Raw genomic sequence first — 12,921 nt, forward strand, 5'->3', positions numbered from 1 at the left:
CCAGACTGTAGTTTCCATATAGTTCAGGACTAATGAAATCTGTGCAGTACTTACTAATCTCTTCTGTGCCACTGACTTTGGTTTGGTATCTTGATTGCCCAGTGAAGTTTAAAAAAATAAGAATAATAATTATTAAATATTAATGACCAAGCAATAAATTCTAACAACTGCTTAAAATATTAATAATAACAGATGAATAAGGCCTGAATGGTGAGGAGATTGTTTTCTCTGCTACAGAGAAAATTTCTTTAAGAGTGAATCTGAGGCATTCTTTCTTGCATTTTGTTTTTACATGGAACATGCCTTCTTACAAGCTGAAATAGTAAATAAACAGAGTGAACTGTGTTTGGCAAGTAAATGGTAGCCAGTGCAGAACAGGACAAATATTATCTAAAATAGGAGATATAGTCTTTCTCATCTACTTTTCTTCTGCTTCTTAATATTCAGGATAATAAATTCAGCCAGTGATATGAAAAATTGAGCCAGTGATATGAAAGAGATCAGGACTGATATCGTAGTATATCTACTAGACTTTGAATGATCCCCTGGCAGAAATGTCAGTCCAAATCCTATTTTCTGCAAAGGCTGTTAATTTTATTAAGTACAAAATAATACCCACTGGATTCTGCAGTCCTTGGGAAATGTGCACATGCCCTGGGCTCAGAGCAAAAAGGGGGATTGAGGGATTTTCATGCCCGTTTTTCTTTGAAGACCGGATTGAGCCTGAACTGTGTCAATATCAAAGCAAGTGGTATCAGCCCAAGAGGGGTGCAGACAGGGCCACCAGGTGACAAGAAGCAGCTGAGGAGACAAGATGCTGCAGGCTCCTAAATCGTTCACTGTTTGTATTATTTTGAAATTAATTAAAATATATACAATTAATATAGTTCAAAACCCTAAGGATTTTTTCTTTCCCCTTTACATGGGGTGATTGAAATGCGAAAGACTAATGTCAGCAGGGACTTTCAACTTATCCAATGCCCCCAAACATGCCTGTATTTTGTTTTACTGTTGGACTGATGACTTATTTTTTGTTATTTCCTAGTAAACTTTACTTTGAGGTCAGTCAGCCCCTTTCGCTTTATGCTTTTACCCTACATTTATGCCTTTGGAAGACTTCTCTTTTTATCTGGTGTTTTCACCTTTTAGTCTTTATTTACATAAAACCTGTGTTAAGGACAGAATTACTTGACATCTGACTAGATCTAAACTGTGTCTCTGCAAGTAATATTGTTGTTCAGCAGTTTCGGGTGTGAATCTGAAAAAAATGACATCTGTAGGTACAGCACGAGCCTTGAACACACCAGATGTATACGGGTTCATACAAATCTAAAACCAAAATACTCCAGGGTGCTGAATTTGAATAAATTGATTTCTATTAAAAAAACCTGTGGAACAGGCATTAGCAATCTCAGGCATAGAAAGTTACATCTGATTCTTCAGTTCTCTTAAAAGAAGTTGATCTCATTTACCTATTCTGGTGTATTTTTATATTATCTTTGTTCATTAAGCCAATAAAAACTGAAACCACATTCCAGTCACTGGAAGGACATGGAAGCATTTGGTTTCAGCTGACTCAGCTGAGGATGGTAGTGCTCTTTGGTGTTGGGATCAGGATGATTTAACCATCTTGTGCATATTACAAGATCAGTTTTGATGGGTATGAAAATTACCCCGGGGAAGTGTTCTTCATGTATGAATTCATGTAGAGATGAGCTCAGCCCATCACCTGATGAAAAACAGCATCTATAACTTTGCTCTTGCTGCCAAGTTAGATGTCTCATGGAAGCTGTCGTGGAGTTTTCCTCCACCTCCATGTGAGGGCAAGAGAATGAGCCCCTCCCAAGGGTCATCTCTCTCACGTGGCTCAGACATGCTCAGCTGTCTGGCCCAGAAGTCTTTTACTTGTCCATAGTTCCAAAAGGATAGTGCTTCCTCCTGGACAAAGGTGAGGGAAGGACAAGGTGTGTTGCCAAGCAGGTGAGGGTGCATCTGGTGTTTAGGGTAAGTTGGTAAGTCATGACTTAGTAAGTCATCACACAAGGTGACACCTAACATCACCTGCTTGCTTTGGATTAAAGACAACCTGACTCCTGTTCATGGGGCAGATAGGTGGGAAGAAAAAATGTTTCCTCACTGTTAATTTAACTTTCATAGAAATGTTATCTGTATGAAACTATGCCATCTTTTTCTATTTATAGTCTGTGTGCCCGCAAGAGTTAAATTAGTTGCCCAGCACCCAGGGAGCACAAATTAGCTGGTTTCCATTCTAGCGCAGCTTATTTAACACAGAGCAGCAGTGCACTTCAACATGCACAGAAAGGATGTAGGGGAGAGGTACTGGCTCAGGAATCTTAGCATGACATATTATTTCTTCCCTTCACTGTCTGCTGGAAGAACAGTTTTATTTAAATTAAATAAATAGCTGATTCTGTAGCCACTACCTGAGATCATGTCTTTGACTAAATCAGGTCTCCTAGAGGGCAAGCAAAAGCTTTACTGTTAATTTCCTAGCTCAGTAGGGTAGAAAAATGCAAAATTATTTAGCTTTAGAAGTCTTCAAACACACATAACACAATTTTCTATTTAAGCAGCATCTCTGCATGTCAGGGAGACAAAAGTAGTTGATAACATCTTACCCTACAAGTGTGCATTTGTTATAAATAGAGGAGCTGCTCCTGTTGCAAATCAAGGAGCTCATTTCAAAATCATAACATTTTGTAGATTACTAAAAAGCCAATGACTATGGCTAGGTGAGAGGAAAACTGCTTCATGCTTCATTTTAGGGACAGAGTGTTTTAGGGTAAACTGATTCTTTAAGGCACCCTGGTGAGATCCTATTCTTGCTTTTCTTTCCTCTGACAGATGTCTTGCTAGTTCTGCCTAAACACATTTCTTTTCAGAAGTCCCAGCTAGTGTCTCTGTCTAGGGAGTAAAACCCACTTGTTTAGAGAAAGGAGATGTGATGTTTGTGTTGAGGGGAAGTTTGTTAATGGAGCTGCAATGTGGCAGCCTTGTTCTTCACCAGATTTCCCCCTTCCTGTGACCCCTCTAAAAGCAGGAAGCCTGGATGTGCATGGAGTCTGTGCTGTGCTTCTTGGTTAACTTTCTAGTGATACCTCACATATTCAGATTGACACAATTAAATGGATTTGAAGCAGTGGGCCTGTGCTCTTTTCCCATGGTGACAGGACCCACTGCTCAGTACTTGTCTGCTTGTCCTCAGGTCTTTCCTGGAGTTCCATCCCAAGGTTGTGGGTATCAGCCAGGCTGCTCTTTGCCAAAACCCTGCCAACAAGTGACAGTCTTGCCACCAGCTGCTAAACAGGACCAGTCACCAGCTGCTCCTATGAGGTCCTGCCCAATTTCCTGTTGAGACTGAAGGGGCAACCTCTGGGAAAGCCCAGGCTGAGGCTCCGCTCCTGGTCCTGCTACCAGCACTCCACAGATCTGTTCTGTGGCACAGATAGGTTTGTCCACTAATATCTTTGTTCAAGATTACCTGAAAAATTCAAATTTAGCCCCAACCCTGGTGTACTACTTTTGAGGTTTTCAAAAAATGCTTGATATTGCAAACCATTACTCTTTATTTAGAAAAAAGGAGTGTTATACATCTAAAAACTTGTTGCTGGTTTACAGTCCAAATTGAAAAATTGAGATACTTCAGTCTAAGAGGAGTGTGAATGTATTCTGCAAAATATGAGAAAAAGTGAATGACTAGAAAGTCATGGTAAAGTTGAAACCACTATGATTTGGAATGGAGAGAAACAATTATGTATACATAAAGAGAAACTTCCAATTTAAACAACTTGTAACAAAGTACTCTGTGGATTTTCTTTTGGAGTTTTAAAGGCACTATATGGAAGCTTTCCCTGTGTCTGCCCCAATACAATTTGCATGAGAGGTTCACGTCATCCACCAAAGCCCACAGTTGTGGAATGTGGGTCCCAGTATTATCTTGTGATTCTGCAGTGAGGTAACACAGTGCTCAGACTGTACCTTCTTCTTTCACTGCTTTGAGGGGCTCAGAGTTCCCTTGCCTGTGTCTGCATTTTGAGTGACCATCTGAGTGTCCTGCTCACACAATTAGCTTTATGTACTTCATCAGCATAGGCTCCAACTTGCTGTAGGTACCATGTGGGAAAGAGTTTGTCAAGCACTGTGGAAAAATTTGATGTGTGGAGGATTGGAAGAAGAGTGGATTGTTTAGAATGATTTAAGGTATGCTGACTGCTAGGAGATCAGGAGATGGAAGAACGTCGGTATAACATTGGGAAATACTTCATAGTCATAAGGTCTACTAGTCTGTTAAATAATCTTCCAACTCAAGCATTGAAATCCCTGTTGCTTGAGATTCTTTAAATAGAACAATGGCACGGTGTTTGAGGCAACGACGTGCTAGACTAAAAGACATAACGCTATTCAATATCTACCCACAGCTCTGAGAGCTGAAGCAATTTATTCTGGGAGTGAGCAAGAAATGGGTGATGAATATTTCAAAACTTGTTTTAGTATCTCACAGCTATTGTTTTGTTAAAAATGATAGAAAAATGAAACTGTGTGTTTTATGGATGTAAACCTCCATGATCCTTTCTTCAATATATATATTTCTCACTGGTTTTTGACCTTGAACTGCCTGGCCTTGCTAAATGTTGAATTTCCATTCTAATAAGCAACAATGTCGAAGTGTCAGATTCAGGTGGGTGGAGAAATGAAAAAAGCACAGAAGCCTTGAATAGATGCCTAATTGCCTCCAAAATGGGTAGAACATCCAAAATTGTCACATGGTAGACAGGTAAACCAGTTGTTCTTTAATACACAAGTATTATGTTAATATGAAGAATTTCCTGCATGAAAATACTTTCCAATCATATTTTTCTGGCTGGTTTTCTGTTCAGTTTTCTACATGACAAATTCAGGGTTTTTTTTCCCTTCTGATCTTGTTCTGATATTAATGCCTTGATGGAAGAATCACTTTATGCCATCATTTCACTGTGAATAGAACTAAAATAGAACAGTATTGATATTCTCAGCTTTGTGGGATGAAGCATCTGGAAAAGTGCAGCATGCCAGCCAGGAAGAGCAAGGGTTATAAGACATTTTAGCTGCCTTTACTTAGCAGCATTTACTTTTCATACTCAAGTTGCTAATGATGGGGGGAAAAAGATTCAAATAATTACTTGGTGTTGTGGGCACAGAGGTTTCTCTCTGTTTGCAGAGAGTGAAACAACAGTGCTGAAGTATAAGTTGGATATTAATTTCAGTGGGGTTTAGATGTGGTGCTTGTGATAGCATTTTAAATGTGGTATTATTTTAATAGCTTAGATAATGTCTTTGCTATCTCCATTGTTACCTATTCAAAACACATAGCAGAGGGGAACAGTTCCACATTGGAAGGATCTTACCACCGCTTGTACAGGCAGGAAGATCAAGCTGGTTTGGAAATGCAGAACTACTTTTATATGAAGATGCCAACCTGAAATATATAAAGGGTTTTCAGTTTTGCTGAGCTTAAGTTTGTCAAAACTGAAGAAATCCATGAAACTCTGAATTCTGCAAAGCTTGCTTTTTAAGAACAAAGAAATGTTGAAAGAACTTTGCCAAGCTCTTGTGCCAGCTCAACTTGAGTGCTTAATCATCATGTTTGTTATTGTTATAAAGTGCCATATAAAATCTGTGGTTTTAGTGTAAGAAGTCCGGTCTGGGAGATTCTGTGTCTGTGTTCTAAAATTGTCCTGGCTCATACCCGGCACCTCCAGTTCCAGTTTTTGGCACTTATTTCTGTCTGGCTTTTAAAAAGTGGCTGAAATGATCAACCTCACTTTCCTGTCTGTGAAAAGGGGTGGGAGAGTACAAACGTTTGTGCAAGTATTGGGTAACGGGATGGCAAGGAAGAAACAGATAGTGACAAATCCTCTTTCCTGGCCCATTTCCACACAGGATTATTTGACTGATTATGTGCACCTAATTTAGTCACAGTGACTCTTAGTGTTTAATCTGCAGAGGGCAAAAAGTAGTTCAAACCACTTGCACACCAGGCTGCCAGACACCAGTTTCACTGGAGAAGGCAGTGCATTGCCCCAGGATTAGATTATTCCCAGTACAGACACCCAAGGTGTCTCTGTGCTTTAACTCTGTGGGAAAATGTTGATTCAATGATCAGTGTGGTGGATGTAGCTACTGTGGCAACCTGCTTGGTGCCCCTATGCTGGGAGGTTTCAGCAGCCCCTTATTTCTTTTAAAGGTGTCCTTGGTTGATTTTGTGCTTCCTTGATCAATTGGAGATCATGACTACTTTATTTATTTGGGCTATGAGTAACTTCAATAATTTTTAGAGGGATACAAAGAAAGCAGCGAAGCCATTTCTTAAACAGCCTTTTTTTTTTTAATCTTTATATCACATTTTTTAAAACATCTAGTCTTCAGTGATCCTGAGTGGTATCCCCTCTGGTAGGGATGTGAGAGAGGCATGAGGAAGAAGAGAGCTGATAGTGCAGTGTGAATTTTACAGCCTGGGGAAAAACCTCGATCAGTCCAGAGCCAGTAACAGGCACAAGCACAGCACTCATCTTTCTGGGGACACTCAGCACTTGGAACAGTGGCACTTAAAGTGTCCTTTTCAAAAGATGAAGACAAGGAGCAGCTGGAACATGTCTGTCACATCCAAATTAAAACCCCTCTTAAGACCAGAAAATTCACTATAAATTGTCTCTTTTTCATACTCTAATCTTCCTATTCTATCTGTTGAGGGGGGAAATACTCGTTTAGAAGTGAACCATGTGGGTATTCATTGAAATGGATTAATCTTTTAATTTAGCCCAGAGAAAAATTAAGTAATAAAGCTTTGAAGAAATGAGAGCTCATCCGTTTCTCTTTTTCTTTTTCCTTTTTTTTTCCCCTAACTTTTTTTCTCCCCTTGCCTTCTAAAGGAATCACAGTAAAAATCTTCATAGTCTCCCACTAATGAAGTATGACCTTGCAGGACTTTAGAGAAACTTTCTGCTTCACTGTATTTCTCTTATGCATTTCATTTCAATTTATATATCAATATTTAAGAAGGGTTGATTTTGGATGTCTAGCTATGGGGCTTATCACTGGTGTATTCCACTGACTTCATCTCCAGTTTTTGTGCTTTCTGAAATTCAAGCCTGTGGTAATCTAGATGCATTCAGCTCTATAAAGATACATCTTCAAAAAGCACCACATATTGCTTCTGGTGCAACTCTGCATTTTGCATTGTCTGTGAGGTTGGAGCCAGTGAGCACAGTGAGTCATTCTGGCTTTGAAATCTTTAAGTAAATCAAACAGTTGCCTGACTGAACCAATTACTGTCAGTGACAAAAATCATTACAGACTCTATGATAATAGGCTTTCTTCCAAAGATAACTTTTTCCCCCCCAAAAAATAAGTATTAATTTGAAGATACAAGAAGTTTGATATGGTAGTTATGAGCCAACTTTGAGTCATAGTGAAACAAAGAAAAATACCTGTGTAACAGTTTGGAGTTATGTAAATTTTGAAAGTATTTTTTAAATTATGTTTTCCCTTGTGTGATTTCTGCTTAGGGTCAGTGAGGCTCTTAGCTTGTTTTCCTAAACAAGAAGCAAATAAGCTTGAGGTTCAGTGTTTCTTTGATCTCTTTCAACAAGGACCAAATTTAAAAAGTGAAACTGAGATGATCTCCTTGCAATCATATTGTTAATAGCTGTAGTGAAAGTAAAGTGCTGTGAATTTGTCACATACACCATTCAATCCAATTGCCTTGCCAGCAATAAACAAGACCAAAGTTACAGGTCCTGTAAATGTGACTGGCAAATCGCATTTAGACCAAAAGGCTTCAGAAAACAAAACTGTCCTCTTTATAGAACATGAAAAATCAATTAACAAAATGGTATGCTCTTGCAAAATGAAGTGTGGATAATGAACACAAACAAATGGGGATTTGGAAAAAGCCTGTAAACTGTCCCTTTAGGGAGGGAGAGTGACTGATTAGTTGAGGAGAACCATGGTGGATTAGGGCAGGTACGTAGTAACAGTAGAGCAAAGGAAGACAAACTTCAAAGATGTTTCTAATCTTTGATCCCATTAGGAATCCTGCAGAAGACTTGTGAATTCTAATTTAGTAGCGTGAGAAGTGTTACAGCCAAAAGAGTGCAGCACTATTTTTAGAGGAAAAGCTTCTTCCATGTAGAGGTTGGGGTGGAATATCACTCATGACATTTTTTTTCCATCACACTAAACTAGTCCAAACAGGTTAAAATTGAGGTCATTTATTTAAGTCTTCCAGGTGCTTCCTTTATCTGTAATAAAGGAAGGATTAGCATCTTTTGCAGCTTTCATTATTGCCATGAATCTGTTAGTTGTTATCCAAGAACTTGAAAATTGCAGTTTAAACAGCTTCCTTCTGGCTTGCTGCTTGGTAATCTCTAGAGGTCTGGACAAGATTATGTGAGGCTGTAAACAGCTCAGAATGTAGTGGTTCTTTGTCTTGTGACAAGTGTGAGATCATAGACTTTCAACTTGGGACTTCCAGAGTTAATTTAAATGCTAGAAGAAAGCTGACTAAAGTCTGAAACAAGTAAAACCAGTACGGGCAGAAAAATGACAGACTGAGACCCTCCAACCAAGAACACTGAGCTGAATAAACCAGGAAAAATTGCACAATCTTTTCCTCCATGGTGGGAGTTACTGGAAACTGTGGGCTGTTGGCACACAGGACATCACTGACACCACCATCAGCAGTAGCAGATGTTCAGTCCCTTGGAGATGAGCCCAAGAAATGGTAGTATGCTTCCCATGGGGCAGCTTTAAGGGTCTACCTGTGGAATTGGTGTGGTTGGAGGAGAAAGGTGCTGCCATTTCTGTGGTTTACACACATGCCTATGACTCTCTGTTCCCTGTGGCAAGGAGTCAATTAAGCTGGGCTGCGTGGTGTGAATCTTTGATATATGCTCTTCCCACCTTCACGATCTCCTCATGTGTCCTGACACAGTGTAAATTACCATCACTACTTCCCTAGAAGGCTGAGCAGTCAGAAATACTTAGGCAGAAATATGAACATTTAGGATGAGAGAATAAAGTGCTCTGATTCAGAGGTAGGAACTGGACCTCGTTGGAAGAGCTGTCAGCGTTCCCATATAAACCTTGACATCGGATCGTGCGTCAGTGGGGTTTGGCTCAGATTGGGGCACGTCACTCCCTGTGTGCTGATTCACCAGGCTGCCATAAGGGTCCCCTTGTACTCTGGTATTTTAGTGCACTCCACCTGCCTTGGGCCATTGGGCATTGAGCAGTGTGTGTTTCTATGTAAAAAGGTAAAACTGCTAACCAGAGCGCAATAGAGATGGATGCACACACTGGCCGGCTGCTGATGCCAGTGCCAACATCTAGCAGCACTGATGCTGCACAGTGGTCCTTGGTGGGACAAAACCAGGCCAGATCAGTTAGCTTTTGCATGTCACCAACCTTTCTCCAGCTGAACGTGACACCAGTCTTCTCTATTTGTTTTCTTATTTAAAGTAAGCCTCCCAAAGAAGATGAATTCCATTATAGTCCTTAATGAAACTACCACAAAGAAAGAAAATAGCTTCTAATTTGCAGAGAAGAGTCAGGAGACACTCTTCTACCCCACCCCTAAAAGCAGAGAATGAAGTTAAACGAAGGTAAATGAGTTGTCTCCTACCACTGCCACGCATCTCAGAAATACTGTGCACTTCTGGCGCCCTGATTAAGATTATTAGGTGAAATACTGAAGTTCAGTCAGTGATTAACTTCCTGCCTATCCCACATTGCAATTACACTGTGCTCCTGCCAGCCATTTCTGGAAAGGTATGCACAACCTCCAGAGTAACTGAGCAAAACTGAGTGAGGAATGCTGAGTTTTGAATAAAATGGCATGTCTCAATCAAAACATCTTATGGCTAAACCTTGGAAACTCTTGTATTGTCTCACCCTGCTGCTAAACTGTATGGAATAGTGTGGGCTGGAGTTCAGTCTGTGCCCTCAAGTGTATGGTATGATTTTTTGGGTTTAAACAAGAGAATTAAAAATACATCACTTTTATCCAGATTTTTTTGTCTCCTAAAAATAAGAATATATAATTTATTTGGTGTTTTTTATAAACTCTTCTGCTCAGTTCTGCTGCACATGAGACAATCTATGAGTTAATATTACTTTTGTAATCTGAGGAAAGGGGATTTCCCAATGAATGTTATTACAATACTTTAATTTAAACTGAAGGCCTATTTTTAGATGCTTGGATGTGTCCTGGGATAAAACATTCTTTCTCTGACATGTTCTAATGTTGACTAAATGTATTATGTACTGCATGTAGGTATCTAAGGAATTTTAATTGTCTCAGAGGTACACAATAGTGTTTTAGAGTTAGGATATTTATCACTTGTCACAGCTTGTAAATTTAGATACAGAACAGGCCTGTACACTGTCAAACTGTGTGGGAAAGAGGAATAGGAGGCAGCGTCATGGTCTCTGTATGCCTTCCAAAGAATAGTTTGAAAGTATGTTCTAAAAATGTCTAAGATGTAGTTTAAAAAGGTGTCGTTTAAAAAAGCTTAAACCCGAAGGAAAGATGCAAGAAAATTTAAAAGAAAACAGCTGATGCTAAGAAACTGTCTCTTGTGTGCACAAGTCAGTCCCACTTCTTTGGCAGAGCGATAGCTGCTCTAAGAAATGTGCTGAATTATGCATGGCTTACCAACAGTCCTGCTCTGGAGCTCAGTTGTGATGGCTTGGGGGAATGTGTGCACTCCTGAACTGTCATCTCTCTACCCATTGTGTGAATCAAAAGTACCTGCAGATAAAAAATGCAGATTAATTGAGAATAGCCTCCAAGCAGCTCACTAAGTGATAGAAGCTTGCTATCTGTGACAGCTGGAAGATAAAACTGAGGACTGTCATGGTAAACAATTTGCAGCTACAATTTGTTTGGTACTCCCCACTTTGAAGCATGCCAGCTATTGCGTTCAAAAAACAGCCCAACTAGTAAAACTAGTCTAAAACATGAGAGATTTGTATATTTTAAATCAGTCTGACTTTTTCATGGAGCCCACAGTTTTGTAACTGTAATTTTTGACTTTGTTTTTCTTCTAATTGGATGGATGGCAAACATTTCCCTAAGTGGTGTCTCAGTAGCTGTCATAAGGTGGTTTCTGCCCTTTGCCAGGGTATTGGGAAGCATCTTGGCAGGATTGAAGCAAAGCAGCAAGGTTCATTTATAACTTCTCCCCTACCCATATAGCCAGATATTTGGAGTGATTATCCTGCTAAAATACCATATAATGCCAGTTTATAGTTCTTTAAATGTGGCCATTCTGTTAGTGTTTAATTCCAGCTATCTCTTTTTGCCATTTTCTCTCATGGCTTTAGACAGGGAACTCCCTCTCTTGTGGGTGCTGCCCATCACTTGCATGGCACCCAGTGATGATTTGGAAGACTGGTGCTAAATAAGAGTTGTAACATTTGCCTCCACTACAGCAGACACAAAGCTTCACCCTGCTTTTTTTTTGCAGTTTGTAATTAACTAATGAAGTGTTTATGTAATTAGCTTTGATAATGCTTCCAGGAAGACACTGCATGCTTGTTTGAAAGTTCACCTCGCTGTATAGGTATTTGAGAGGGAAGTTCATTGGGGAAGAAAGCTCTGCTGGAGTTTTTAGATGTTTTTCACTGGGTGGATTGTAAGAAGTCAGGGTTTTCCCCAGACTTGGACTTCTGAAGTTTTTGCAACTTCCACTGCCAACGCAAGATCCTCCCACTGCTTGACATACTGTCCCTCCCTGTCACTTGGAGCCAGGCTGGGTGTGCTGGCATCTCGCATGGGCAGCTCGGGCTGGCCGAAGCAATTGTGGTGGCTAAGCTGACACAATGGCTCAGTGCAAAGCTCAGTCCCATTAGCCCTGTGAGCGTGCACAAGCTCTGCCTGTGGCTAACGAGGCGCTGCTGCCTCTGCCTCTGAGTGTGCGGGCGCGGAGCCGGCTGCTGGTACCTTTGGACATTTCACCCTCCCGGCTGCAGTGCTCGGAATATGGGCATCCTGCTGCACCAGGAGTGCAGCTGAGAACCAAACACCCTCAGCTTTCTTGATCCCTGTCCTTGGTTTGGCATTGGACCTGATAATATTAATACAATTTTGCCTTGAGAGTGGGACGCGAGATGTAGGAGCCTCCTGCAGTAAAATAAACTAGGTCGGTACAGCACTTGGTGTGCTTGATGTCCCCCAGTATGAAGTGCATATTCCTGCATAGCAAGTGGTATGTTATTTACAGCATTGTGGTTTCACTTAGAATAAATTTATTTAAATTTAACTTCTCTTCAGTATTAGCTTGCAGACCTGGAGATAAATGAGCCACCATTGACTTTGGACTTTTGTAGCATTCTATTCTGCTTAGCACTTTTTAAACTATGTAGTTCTGGCAAAATTTTTGCAGAGATACGTGCACAAATCACCTTATATAAATTGCTGTTCATCTGCTAAGGGCTAGGGGGCTTTAGGTTTTACACTTCCCTTCTCTTTTGCAGTATTGTCCTGGAGATGAAGCAGTTTTTCTGGTAACGATTCAAAGGAAATGGATACATGGTATAAAAATTTTCAGAGCAGCCTGCAAGTGCTGAGAGATGGGAAGGGACAGCTTAGCTGGGGGTGGCCCTGGCACCCAGCCAGGAGTCCTAAACTGTCCATGAGCCACGGGGGTTTTCAGCACAGGGCTTCAAGACAAACTCTCCAAGGACTCGGAGTGATGCCTGGGAATTAAACAGTACAAGTACAGGGAGTAATTAAGGGCTTAAGGATCACTTGCACTTGAATAATTGTTTTCATTGGCTTCATAAGGCCTAATCAGTGCCGTATACCTTGGAAAGAGAGGTCTCCAGCAGTCTGCTGCAGCACCAGCTGGGAATTCATAT

At 40.5% G+C, this 12,921-nt stretch overlaps 2 protein-coding genes across 4 annotated transcripts in view; both read left to right on the forward strand.

Moving 5' to 3' along the window:
• PAN3 (poly(A) specific ribonuclease subunit PAN3) overlaps positions 1-12,921 on the forward strand; it is a 550,273-nt gene that overhangs the window by 405,669 nt on the left and 131,683 nt on the right. The window lies entirely within an intron of this gene.
• The window catches only part of MTUS2 (microtubule associated scaffold protein 2), a 262,673-nt gene that overhangs the window by 121,432 nt on the left and 128,320 nt on the right, over positions 1-12,921 (forward strand). The window lies entirely within an intron of this gene.

Source organism: Serinus canaria, chromosome 1, assembly GCF_022539315.1.
Source record: "Serinus canaria isolate serCan28SL12 chromosome 1, serCan2020, whole genome shotgun sequence".
NCBI classification, from domain to species: Eukaryota; Metazoa; Chordata; class Aves; order Passeriformes; family Fringillidae; genus Serinus; species Serinus canaria.